This window comes from Globicephala melas, chromosome 20, assembly GCF_963455315.2.
Source record: "Globicephala melas chromosome 20, mGloMel1.2, whole genome shotgun sequence".
In the NCBI taxonomy this organism is placed as follows: Eukaryota; Metazoa; Chordata; class Mammalia; order Artiodactyla; family Delphinidae; genus Globicephala; species Globicephala melas.
In genome coordinates this window covers 16,019,684-16,033,854 of record NC_083333.1, presented here as the reverse complement: position 1 = coordinate 16,033,854, position 14,171 = coordinate 16,019,684, and positions in this window count along the sequence as shown.

The following is a 14,171-nucleotide window of genomic DNA, read 5'->3' as shown; positions in this document are numbered from 1 at the left end:
ATGCTTGCTAAGTAAGTGACTTTATGAAAAAGTTGACTAACGTTGCCTTGTGCTTTTGGCTCATGCATCAATCAAATGTAAGGGTAAAAAAAGATTTTTCAGAATCCTAAGGTATCAGAAAGTTTACCTCCTACAAACCTATTCTTAGAAAATTACTCGCAAAGCGAGAGAATAAACCAGGAGAGAAAAAGATGTGGAATCTACAATGAATCCAACCCAGAAGAAGAGTAAAGAGAATTCCCGGGATAAGAGCATTAAGCTGAAATCACAACCAATTCAGGGGGAGAGTGAATCTGAGGAGGGGGGCAGAGTAGGAGAAATTGATGGAATAATTCTTATGATTGAGAACTGGAGAAATTTTGGTAATATAATAAAGGCAATTAATGGGATAGAAAAAAAGGAGACCCCATTTGAACTTGAACTTACAGAAAGATTCTCCTTTGAGTATTGAGATTATCATATTCTACACATATTAATGGAAATGTCATCATAGCACATTGCTTGGTTCTGCAAAGAATAGTAATTATATTATCCAGAAGAAGATAAACGCTGTGGATGAGTTTTCAACTTTTAGAATCAATTCCAGCCAAATCATGGGAGGCAACCTTGCTTACATAACAAAATGCAAACATTATAAACCTTGATAATAGAAACATAAAGCTTTTGTGCATAAAGTTTAGGAGGTAGACAGGACCACTGGTAAAGTATGGGGAAGGCAAATTACCAGTGCAGAATGGAGATGTCTTGTGGTTGCTAGAAAAAGAACTGGGAATAAAAGGATAATGTTTGAATATGCAGATGTGACTAAAGGAGGAGTGGTTGAAGATATTAATACACTACACTTGGGGGATAGGATTGGTGATGATAAAAGTGACAAAAATCCTTATCTATCAAGCAGAAAGACAACAGTCAACAATTGGAGTGGACTCCAGAATTGGTTACATAAATGTACTCTTTATCTGTATAGAGACAACACCCCAAAAAACAGATACACACACACGCATGCATGCACGCATGCACACACACACGGACATATCTGTTAATAAAGGAAGAAATTAAGGTCAACCATAAAATACAATGCTTTTTTAAAATTAAAGTAGGGAACGTAAATAATATGCTGACATCATGAGTTTTGCTGGGATCCTTCCTACTTGGGTGAAAGCTACTCTCTTCATCAAAATCTGGGAGTCGGGGCAAGGGAGGGCAGGGCCAGGATGGAAAATGAGAGCACAGGAGGCAGGCGGACAGACCAAGTCAGGCGAAAACTGCCCCTTCATGGGGAGAGGCTCCCAGCCGGATGGACCACAAGTTGAATCAGGGATAAACGTTGGAATGGACGGTAACCAGGAATGAGAGGTCTAGCATTTTGTAATTTCCGAAGAATTCCAGTTAAATTCCCTTTCGCTTCAGTAAACAAGATGAAAACCGCTGCCCGCCATGTGTGTGGTCTCCGTGGCACCCAAGAGTCAAGGTCACAGCCAGGACATTAAAAGGGAAGCCCAGCAGCTGCTGACGTCCCAGGTGCTGAGAGCAGAGGGCAGCACGCCCTCTACTGGCCTCCTGGGGGGACTGCCACTCGGAGGCTTGGAGGATGAGCCCCCAGCTTGGAGATGGGCACCTGAAGCCAGGAAACCTTTTGGACAGCAAGTTTTTCGGCTAGTAGCAAACAAGATAACGCCTTTCTCTACCAGGAAATTCCATTAGGGAAGGGGAAACAAAAAGCTGAAACCATCTTCACAGCCAACTAGAAATTTTGCAGAGAAATGATTTTTTTTTTAAATGATTGTAAAACTTGGTTAGAATTATCATCATCATAACCTCTTTTATTTGCCGGGTGACAGGCAGTTTGCAAACACTTTGACATCATCTCATCATACCCTTAGGAAGTACTGTTTTCCTCCTTTACAGGAAACACAGGCATCCCGAAAGCATAACAACATTGCACAACTCAGGTCCCGCATCAACTCCAGGCATGACCTTTAGTTTTGTCCCCGCTGTACCGTCCAACCCAAAGGCCCTAAGAACAGCCCAATAAATGAGGAAATGTTCGTGACCGCCCCTCAGATTCACAGTGGTTGTGTAAGCACAGAACCCTGTGTAAGCACAGAACCCCCCGAATGGACTGAAACCCAAGGGTTCACCCCGTTTACTCCACCCTCAGGGAGTCTCACTAGGAAGAAGAAACGAGCCCAAGGTCTTTGGGATTTATGGATTATTCACATGCTCCCACATGCGACCCACACCTTCCCTGCTTTATGGCATCACAGGAGAGTTCATAAAAGAAGCAGGCTTTACTTCTCAGCAGAGTTGCATGTTTTGCAATTACAAATAGGAAAGGGGAGCTTGCATGAGTGAATGGGCTGGCTGCACTTTTTCCCAGTACCCACAAGTTAAACTTTTGACACCCAAGTCACCCTGCTGTTTCAACCAGGAAAGCCTGGTTGGAGCTGGTGAGACAAGAACGTCAGTAGCAGATGAAGCAAAGCCCTCTTGTCTTAGCCCAGCGAGGTGGTGAGCCCCTTAGCACCTTGTCAAACACTAAATTTAATCCCAGTTTTATTTTCGAATCGCTTTTTAAAAATACAGTAACCATTAAGCAGTGGGGGAAAGGTCCTTTTAAAATGATTTATTATGTGTTAACAGCTAAAGAAAACCTAAACAATGTCTCCATAAAGACCCACGATCACGTTTTTAATTAAAAGCCACAACTTTTAATGGAAAGCATAATATGCCCATTCATTTCAGGGTGCCGGTGGCAACTGGGCCATCCAGCATTGGACTCGGGGGAGAACAGCAGCTTCCATTCCCACCTCAAGGTCTTCTGCTAAAGAAAATAACGATAAAGTCAGATCCCTTTAAACCTTGAGTTTGGGCATTTCAACCCAGAAAAAGGACACATTTTGTTTCACTACAGAGACGTTTATTACTGTTTCTGAAGTGCCCACAATAGCTCACTCAGTGCTCTGAGTAACTCAGACACCCCCGGAGTTTTAATATGTGTCTAGGTGGTTCTAAATGTGACCCGGGACATTCCTGCCGGTGCTCTGGGGAGGCTGTGCCCCCTGAGAAACAAATCATCACTCTCTCTTTCTGAAACTGGCCCCTTAAATGCTTTTTCTTCTCCAGATCTTTAGTTTAAGATTAAAATTTCATATTTCTACCATATGATCCAGCAATCCCACTCCCAGTCATATACCCAGAGGAAACATGGTCCAAAAAGATCCATGCACCCGAATGTTCATTGCAGCACTGTTTACAATAGCCAAGACATGGAAGCAACCTAAATGTCCATCGACAGAGGAATGGATAAAGATACAGTACGTATATACAATGGAATATTACTCAGCCATAAAGAAGAATGAAATAATGCCATTTGCAGCAACATGGATGAACCTAGAGATCGTCATACTGAGTAAAGTAGGTCAGACAGAGAAAGAGAAATATTGTATGATATTGGTTATATGCGGAATCTTTAAAAAAATGATACAAATGAACTTAATTATAAAACAGAAACAGACTCACAGACTTAGAGAATGAACCTATGGCTACCAGGGGAGAAGGCTGGTAGGGAGGGATAGTTAGGGAGTTTGGGATTGACATGTACACACTGCTATATTTAAAATGGATAACAAACAAGGACCTACTTATAGCACAGGGATCTCTTCTCAGTATTATGTAACAACCTAAGTGGGAAAAGAATTTCAAGAAGAATAGATACATGTATACGTAAAACTGAATCACTTTGCTGTAACCTGAAACCAACATAACATTGTTAATCAACTGTACTTCAATATAAAATTAAAAGTTAAGAAAATAATTAAAATATCATGATCGAAGAGAACAGAGCTGCGTCTGTTTGTATGGTCCTGCAGGGAAGTGTCGATAGTACCACCAGCATCGATTGGCTGCTTCCCACGTGCCAGGTTCTGCAAGGCTCTGTGATTAGAGCTTGACAGCATTATCTCACTTGATCCTGGTGACAGGGCAGTGAAAGGCTTATCACCCCCATTTGCAGGTGGGAAAACTGAAGCTTGGAGAGGGTGAGGAATTTGGTCGCTAAGCAGCATCACACACCACGGGCTGTGGATGGGTGGGGTGGGGTGGGGCTGGACCAATGTACGAGACCCAGTTCTTACACTCAAAGAGTTTTAGGTCTTGTTGGAAAGGTAGGACTTGAGCACATCGAAACAGAACCAGCCATACCAGACTGCAGCTGTAGGAAACCAATGGCAGCTAAAGGGACACAGAGCCCAGTCGCCCCTGGGTACCCATGGGGGATTAGTTCCAGGATCCCTGCAGACCCCCAAATCCACAGGTGCTCATGTCTCATATAAAATGGTGTAGTACTTGCATATAGCCTACACACATCCTCCTGTATACTTTATTTTTTAATTTTTAATTTTTATACTATTTGTAAAAGTTACTTTCCATTTACAGTCATTACGAAATATTGGCTATGTTCCCCGGGTTGTACAATACATCCTTGAGCCTATCTTACAGCCAGTAGTCTGTACTCTCCTACCCTTCTATTGCTCCTCCCCCACCACTGGTAACCACTAGTTTGTTCTCTATATCTGTGAGTCTGCTTCTTTTATGTTATAGTCACTAGCTTGTTGAATTTTTTAGATTCTACATATAAATGATATCATACAGTATTTATCTTTCTCTGACATTTCATTTAGCATAATGCCCTCCAAGTCCATCCATGTTGCCGCAAATGGCAAAATGTCATTCTTTTTTATGGCTGAGTAGTATTCCATAGTGTGTTTGTACGCGTGCGTGTATGCCACATCTTTATCCATTCAAGTGTTGATGTACAGTTAGGTTGTTTCCATGTCTTGGCTATTGTAAATAATGCTGCTATGAACATTGGGGTGCATATATCTTCTCGAATTAGTGTTTTGGGTTTTTTTTTTCTTTTTTTTTTTTTTGGATATGTACCCAGGAGTGAAATTGCTGGGTCATATCATAGTTCTATTTCTAGTTTTTTGAGAAACCTCCATACTGTTTTCCACAGTGGCTGCACCAATTTACATTCCCACAGTGTACAAATGTTCCCTTTTCTCCACACCCTCACCAATATTTGTCATTAGTAGACTTTCTCATGATGGCCATTCTGACAGGTGTGAGGTGACATCTCATTGTGGTTCTTATTTGCATTTCCCTGATAATTAGCGCTGTTGAGCACCTTTTCATGTGCCTGTTGGCCATCTGCACTTTAAATCACCTCTAGATTACTTGTAATACCTCATACAATGTAGTGCATATTTTGTACAGATGTACATAGTTGTAAATACAGTGTAAATTGGATGGAAATAGTTGCCTGTGTGTGGCAAATTTAAGTTTTGCTTTCGGGAACTTTCTGGAATTTTTTTTTGAATATTTTTGATTTTCAATTGGTTGAATCTGCAAATGCAGAACCCACGAACGTGGAGGGCTAATTGTATTGCTGAAGAAGTTCAGAGAAGGGAACACCTGCTCTGGGGTTTAAGATAGAGGGGAATTCAATCTTGACCTTTAAGGATACTCTGAATTTTAAAAAATAGAGTGGGGGCAGGTGGAGAAAAGGATAAAGTGAATTCTTGTAGAATTTTTATATATCAGTGCTTGCCTAACTTGGTTCTTTGTGCCACCTTGAGGATTTCTGCCCCCTGGGCACCCCAGGTACCAAATTCCTGCCTGGATAATCTACTACTGTTTCTCAATATTTTTCTTAAAACATATTACTTTTTAAACAAAAGATTTTAAAGGAAACTTTATATCGATGCTGCAATTTGAAAAGTAGAATCATTGAGCTGAAAGTAAAGAAGTAGCCCACAACAGTACATGGGATAAAAACAAAATAACGCTCTCAAGTTTAAAAATTGTAAAATAACAATAGAATAATACTAGCACTGAGAAACCTCAATATATTTTTTTAAACCTGAAAAGCAGTCCCTGTTAGATTCCTGTCCTATGTTTTCAGAAGGCTTGGCTGGGTGACCAGTATCAGAACAGACCTAGGCTTTCCTCAATTCACAGCAGCTTTGTTCCAGAGGCCAGGGCACACTGAAAACAGCCCACCTTTGCTCACCTGCCCATTTTCATATGGTCACTCTTGGAGAATCTTTCCCAAGCCATCCTCCCCAGCAGACATCTGCGATGCCCAGAGCGGGAAGCTGGGGGAAACCTATTGGATGTGGGGAAGTATAGAATGGCGATTCATCCTATCATTACTTCCAAATATACTGTGACAGCAGGTTAAGTTACAGAAGGTTTAAAATGTTGATGATGTTCTGAATAAAGTGGATATCCAAGGCTTTGTCTACCTAAACCTGAGCTTAAAAGCCTCAATGGAATCATGCACTTCAAGTGCAAGCTATATTGCTTTTTCTAAAACACATTAAAATTAATGCATAGAAATTCATACTAGAATCTTCTAGATCATCATTGGTTTGTGGATCACATTTTAGGCAAATACTAGAAACAAAGTTCCAGAGGAGAATCCTCCAGCTGGTCCTGCCCCAAAGAACCCATCTGGCCTTCCCACCACCTGCTCCAAATTCTTCTTCTTGGGATGCCTGAGACTTGCTTTGCCATTTGGTCCCAGACTAACTGCATCCAATACGGCATCTGTCTTTGAATCCAATAGCCCTCAAGAAGCATCTTTGCCATGTCAACACTGCCCTAGTCTTAATGCCTGAAATGTAGACAGTGTTCTTCCCTGCAGGCAGCCTGAAGGCCTCAGGGACAAAAATATATTTGAAAGTAAAAGGAGTGGGAACAGGGGTATTCTTTTTTTTGAAGTATAGTTGATTTACAACATTATGTTAGTTTCAGGTGTACATCAAAGTGATTCAGTGTTTATATATATATATATATATTTCTTTTTAGATTATTTTCCATTGTAGGTGATTATAAGATATTGAATATAGTTCCCTGTGCTATACAGTAAGTCTTTGCTGCTTATCTATTTTATATATAGTAGTTTGTTAATCCCACAGTTGTAATTTATCCTTCCCTCACTCCCTTTCTCCTTTGGTAACCATAAGTTTGTTTCCTATGTCAGTGAGTCTGTTTCTGTTGTGTGTATAGACTCATTTGTATTATTTTTTAGATTCCACATATAAGTGATATCATACAATATTTGTGTTTCTCTAACTTCACTAAGTATAATATTCTCTAGGTCCATTTGCTGCAAATGGCATTATTTCATTCTTTTTATGGCTGAGTAATATTCCAGTGTGTGTGTGTGTGTGTGTGTGTGTGTGTGCACGCGTGTGTATACCACATCTTCTTAAGCCAATCTGTTGATGGGCCCTTGTGTTGCTTTTATGTCTTGGCTATTGTAAATAGTGCTGCTATGAACATTGGAGTGCATGTATCTTTTTGAATTAGAGTATTCGTCTTTTCTGGACTATTATCCTGGGGTGGGATTGCTGGGTCATATGGGAGCTCTATTTTTAGCTTTTTAAGGAACCTCCATACTGTTTTCCATAGTGGCTGCACCAACTTACATTCCCACCAACAGTGTAGAAGGGGGAACAGAGGTATTTGATCATCATTCGGATAAAATGCCTATTCGGCTACTTTCATCCTTCCCCGTTCAACCTAACTGACACATTAAACCTCCACCACATTAAGCAAAGTTTCGACCCCTATCCTAGGCCCATGTTTCAGTTTCCTTGGTCTCCTTGATCCAAGACGGGCCTAATGAAGGCTGCAGTGGCAGCTGTGGTATAAGGGCTCCGGAAGAAAGTGGGCTGGTCGGGTGATCAAGTGCTCCTCTCTGACGATGCCCACTCACACCCTTCCTGACACCATCTTGCCCGCTGCTGACTTTGAACTTAGTAGGTTAAGTCCTTGCAGAGCTCTTCATAGGCTACAGCTGCCTTGCCCCACCCTGTATCCCAGGGCTCTCCCACCTCCCATCTCCCTGCTAGGGAACAGCCTATTCAGAGTATGGAAGGCAAGTTCTGTAAACCCACTGTGCTCTAGAGCATTCGTCTGAAGTCCGATGCTAGTTGGAATTTTCAGACACTGTCCTCCTACGTATCTTTAGAAGGAACTTTGGTGGTTTAATCTCATCCAATGCTGTGGGGGTTGTTTGTTTTGCCGCACTGCTTGTGGGATCTTAATTCCTCTACCAGGGATTGAACACGGGCCCGGTAGTGAAAGCATGGAGTCCTAACCACTGGACTGCCAGGAAATTCCCTCCACTGCTATGCTTTTAAACCAAATTAAGTAAACAACTATATGCCAGTTACTGCTCTGGGTGCTGAAAATACCATCCGTAGCCAAAATAGTCTCTACTGGGCAGTAATTCATCATCTTAAGGGGAAAAAGGCATTTTTGTGTTATTTACTTGTTTATTTGTCTAAACTACAAAGTGCCCTCAGAACAAAAAAGCAAGAGAAATTACACGTGTTTGGAAGATTCAAGTCCACCCCATGGACCTGAGGGTCCACCCCATGGCTAATGGTCCCTCTCCACAGGGGGCAGGGGGCCATGTGACCCTGGCTTCAAGGGTCACAGACCAGGAAGGGGCACACATTACATGAGAGGACGCACCCATGTTGAAACCAGAAATTATGGGTTGAATTAACAGAAGGACAGAAAGCAGTATAAACCCAAAGCTGAAGGACTGTGATGGAGAGAAGGACCACAGTGAGGCTAGTGATGGCTGTGATGGGCTGTGTGCAGGCAATGCCCCAGAGATGAGGTCAAGAGAAAGGCAAAGATAATTATGCACCCAGTGAGAGAGGGAGAGAATTCAGGAGGGAGAGAGGGAGGGAAGAAGAAAGTCATAGAAAGTGGCCATTTCGTCCTGGTAGCTGTCAGCTCCTTGCTCATAGTTACCATGAATCCCGCTATCACAGCCGCCCTGTCCCGAGGGACACGTGAATTTATTTAGGATATACTTTGCCTTTTCTTTCAGTAGTTTGCACCCAAAAGAACACTGCTTAGAACATAAGTCAGAGAGGCGACATTTAAACCAGATACGAAAGAGGAATAGCAGTTGGACAGGAAGAAGAAAGAGTAGCACATGCAGCCTAAGAAAACACTCGTGTGCACAGAGGTCTAAAGAAGTTTCTGTCCTGAGTGGTTTACACAGTATGACTTTCGGTCCCGGGAGGGGTACGGGCGTGGAGATCTCACAAGGTATTTTGCACAGCTCTCCTTTGTCTGTCTACCTGCCCAGCTGGTTCCAGAAGATAAGCTGCACTAAGGCGGGATTCTAGGCTCAGGACAGGAACCAGGGCATGATTGCACAGGCAGCTGTCTTTAGCAAAGTTGTCTCAGAGTCCAAACAGAACCTCGTACACGAATGTTTACAGCAGCGGTATTCACAAGGGCAAAAGGTGGAAGCAGCCCAAATGTCCATCAGTGGATGAGTGGATAAACAAAATGTGATCTGTCCGTGCAATGGAATATTTCTCAGTGAAGTGAGAAATATTGTGAAGTGCTTACACGTGCTATAATATGGATGAACCTTGAAAACATTACGCCAAGTGAAGACAGCCAGACACAAAAGGCCTCTTGTTATATAATTTGTTATATAATTGTTATATTATTCCATGTATATACCCAGGATAGGCAAGTCCATAGAGGCAGAAAGCAGATTAGGGGCTGCCAGAGGGTAAAGGGAGGGAAAAATAGAGTAACTACTAATGGTTAAGGGTTTCCATTTGGGACAGTGATAAAGGTCTGGCACCAGAGAGGGGTGGTAGTTGCTCACCATTGTGAATGACACACTTGAATATGGTTAAAATGGTAACTGTTATGTGTATTTTATCGCAGGTTTTAAAATGCAAAAGATAGTTTTTAAAGTGGGCAAGGGGAGAACTAGACCTCACTGTGGGTTCGGGGGAAAGCCCTCCGGAGCACGCAGACAGCAGAGCCACAGGGAAGGGGGTCGTGCTCCCTGATCTTCTAACCAGACCAACCTGTTTCCTGCAGCAGCTAAGCTCTGCTAAGAAGTTGTGTCACACTGGTGGAGGGATGGGTGAGGTTTGAAAGACTCAGACTTGGGTTCAATCTTCACTCTGCCCCTCTTGAGATATTTGACCTTTGACCTTTCAAAGATGTCCACGCTGTCTTTGAGCCCTTAACCAATCACACAGGATGCCCCCAGGCCCCCCAGGCCAAAGGCCTCCATCAGGGCACAGACCTTCTCTTTCTCCCACTGTGAATCCTTCCCCCTCCTCTGCCTGCCTTGGAGTCTCTCCAGACTCAAGAGCCAAGGCCACCCCCTTCCCAGGGCATGGTCAGCGTGAAGAAGACCTTTGCTGTCCCGTTTGGTTGGCCTTCATCACAGTCCTTAGACGTGATCTGGACCTGAGTTACCTACCTGAGGGCCACGGGCATCCTCCTGAAAGACCTCTCGTCACTCCGAGTCAGGTTGGATTCTGTGAGTTCGTCTTCCTTAGAGTGCCCTCTCCTCTCTCCAAAACCAAGAAGGCAGTCTTTCCGCTCAAGATCTACGGAGCCTTCCCGAGACTCCTCTGAAATAAAAATAGAGAAGTTCAGAAAGCACCGAGCCTGGAGCAATTAAAATAACAGGAGGGGAAAACTGTCAGTGTCATCCGATTTCCAGAAGATGTAGAAGGGATGCCAGAGTGTTGACAGGTGAAGCAGACAAACAACGCACAGCTGAAAGCGGCGGCGTGGAGCCCGAAGTGAGGGGTTCAGAGCAGATGGGAGACCCCCGAGTGGGGAAGGGTGGTGTAAAATGTGATGCCCAAAACAGAGGGGCTCGTGACGGTCTGTGTGTGCTGGATCTGTTAGCACCAGTACCCGCACCCCGTAGGCAGAGCTCAGGCAGCTAATGTTATTCCCCCAGAAACAAACAAACAAAAAAACAAACAACAAAAAAAAAGCCTGAACGTCTCTTTTTCTAAAAAACCAAAAATACTTGTTAAAAATATTAAATGTAGTAAAAGTGTCTTTAGAAAAACTGATTTCTTTAAAATTTCTTTAAGCCCCCCAGATTGGCCTCACTCCCCTCGCAGGGGATGCTAGAATTGCAGATTCGCTCAAAGCGGGATTGATTTTAAAAGAAACCAACCTATATTTTAGGAAATGAGCTTTATGTAGGTTGGTCCCTTATCCCCAGCCTGTACCTAAGCTGTTTCTTCTACTTGGAGTTCAGGCAAGTCCAAGCACCTCTGACACAATTTAGGGGCTGCTGGTCAGGGTGGATTATCATCAAGCCCGAGGTGGGTCCCAGGTTGAAATAAATCAAAGGGAAAAGTGTCAGGGAGACAGTGTGACCTGGTGACAGGACTTCCTGACCAGAGGAGAGAAATTGTACGGCAAGGTGCTATTGGTTGTCCTGTCGTTCAGACTCATGCCTGGTTTTCAGAGACAAAGTAAATCTCCACGCTCTGTTTTCATGGAAAGCTCCCAATATACTCCCGTGTGGGAAGCACAGTTTTGCCACCCTCTGTAAAAAAATTAATAAACTGAAACCTCACTTAAATAGAGTTGAGAGACCAGCAGGGGGAGCTCTCATGCCCTGTAAGGATGGCAAAACCCAATAGGAAGAAGAAAGACTCCTCTTCTTTCCTGGCCAGGACTCAGCCAATGACAAGCCACGGACTCTTTGTTTACTATCACCTGCCAACTTCCGTTCCCCTCTATAAAAGTGTTCTCCATCCCTTGCTGTGTGGGGACTTATACGTGGCTCACCATGGTTGCAGACCCCAAATGGCAATTCTCTGCTTATCCCCAATAAACCCATCTTTGCTGGAGAAGTATCTGGCGTTTTATTTGTTAGGGGAAACACTGACTGAAACCTCCTGCCCTGGCCAGGCATGATAGTAACCACTTGCACGAGTTACTTTACGACAGGAGGTCCTGGTAAAGAACTGGAACTAACAAGCTACCATCAACCGGAAGAATTCGGGAAAGGGCAAAACGAGAGAGGAGATGCCAGCCCATATGTCCTACCAACCTCCCAGAATCCTTCTCACCGGAATCCATCTTGGCTGAGTGATGTGTGCACCACCAGGAAGGACCCTGAGTCAGAATGGCCAGAGACAACCCGGAAACTAATCCCAACACCATAAAACCTGAGACTGTGAGCCACGTGGCAGAGCAGTTCTCCTGGGTTCCCTGACCCTGCTGCTCTCTGCCGGGCGCCCCTTCCCAATAAAGTCTCTTGCTTTGTCAGCACGTGTCTCTTGGACAATTCATTTCTTTTATTTTTATTTATTTTTGGCTGTGTTGGGTCTTCGTTGCTGCGCGTGGGCTTTCTCTAGTGGTGAGCAGGGGCTACTCTTCGTTGCGGTGTGCGGGCTTCTCATTGTGGTGGCTTCTCTTGTTGCGGAGCACGGGCTCTAGGCATGTGGGCTTCAGTAGCTGTGGCACGTGGGCTCTAGAGCGCAGGCTCAGTAGTTGTGGCGCAACGGGCTTAGTGGCTCCACGGCATGTGGGATCTTCCCAGACCAGGGCTTGAACCCATGTCCCCTGCATTGGCAGGTGGATTCTTAACCACTGAGCCACCAGGGAAGTCCCAACAATTCATTTGAGTGTTAGACAAGAGCCCACTCTTGGGCCCTGGAAGGGGTCCCCCTTCCTGCAACATATTTGCTTTAGGTCAACACCCGTAAGGAAAGGAGGTTATCACAGAGGGAAAGGAGCAATCTCCCCACTTTAGTTGCCTCAGCCCCTTTAGGAGCCCTGGAGTGGCAGTAGCGGCTAGACCCAGGGGAACCCACGATGGAGCACCCAGCTGAGGAAGCAGTGCTTGGAGAGCAGAAGGAAGGAAAAGGCCAGTGGATGCCTCACTGTGCCTGAGTATCCTTGCTGATGAGCATGCTCTAGAAACCCGAGGAATCGAGTGCTGGGGCAAACCCAGCACACAGAGGTTATGAATTAGATTAATAACAACAGTCAATATTTTATATATATATATAAGCCTGCCTAAGTCAAATCTGATCATCTGCTTATTTCAAGAAAAACTATCTGTAATCAAATTTCTATGCAAAAAGAATTTTAATAGCTCCACAGAGCTTTGTTATGGAATAAATTAATTCCTCTGTTAAAATGATCTTGCAGAATTCAAGTCTATAAACTAGATGAAGATGTTTCAGATAAAAGGAAACTTTATTCACGTTTGCAAAATAACTATTTGCTACTTGTTCATTAATGATAAATGACCTTCATTCACTCATTGCCTCATCTCGCTTGTATCCTCATCTCGCTTTCTCATCTTGCTTATATCCTCCCAAAATTGACAATTAAGTGTCATGGGCAAAAGCAAGTCTGCAGAGCCGTGTTGCAAAAACGAGAACCCTATTTCTGCAAAGTGAACTTGGAGGTTCTGATTCCTTTTGTCTTCCATGTCTCCCTTGTAAAACAGAGGTATATAAAAATACTTCATCAAAGGATTGCGAAGAAGGGTAAAAGAGTTAACAGCCTGGTGCTTAATGAGCAGTCAATAAAGGTTATCAAAATCATTAGCATTGGGGTTTCCCTGGTGGCGCAGTGGTTACCCTGCCAATGTGGGGGACATGGGTTCGAGCCCTGGTCCGGGAAGATCCCACATGCCACAGAGCAACTAAGCCCGTGTGCCACAACTACTGAGCCCACGCACCACAACTGCTGAAGCCCTGCATGCCTAGAGCCTGTGCTCCACAACAAGAGAAGCCACCGCCATGAGAAGCACACGCACCGCAACAGAGTAGCCCCCGCTCGCTGCAACGAGAGAAAGCCTGTGCGCAGCAGTGAAGACCCAGCGCAGCCAGAAGTAAATTAATTAATTTTTAAAAAAATCATTAGCATCATATAAAGTCAGAACTAGCCGGTACATTAGGGTCCCTGCGGCCCTTTTATCTTCCAGCTGAGGAATCTAAATTTCTGAGAACTCTTCTGAGCCAGAGCCTGGACTTCAAGTTTCCTTTCATGCTTAACTGAGAATCTCTTTGACACAAAGTATACACGTAAAACAGAAAGCAAGAGTTGTTTATTCTATGGGTACTTTAAAGACTGTCTTGAAAGAATTCCTTGACAACATGATGTAAAATGTTATTCTCTGAGGAAACAGGAGACAAACAAAACTTCTTCACCAGATCTATGGAACTGTGGTGAGCTATCTCAGAAACTAGAGGACCAGGGGATTTATATGGTCTCTGAGTGTTACAAAACCCCACAAGGCTGGATTTACATACAAGCAGAGCCCAGTCTGG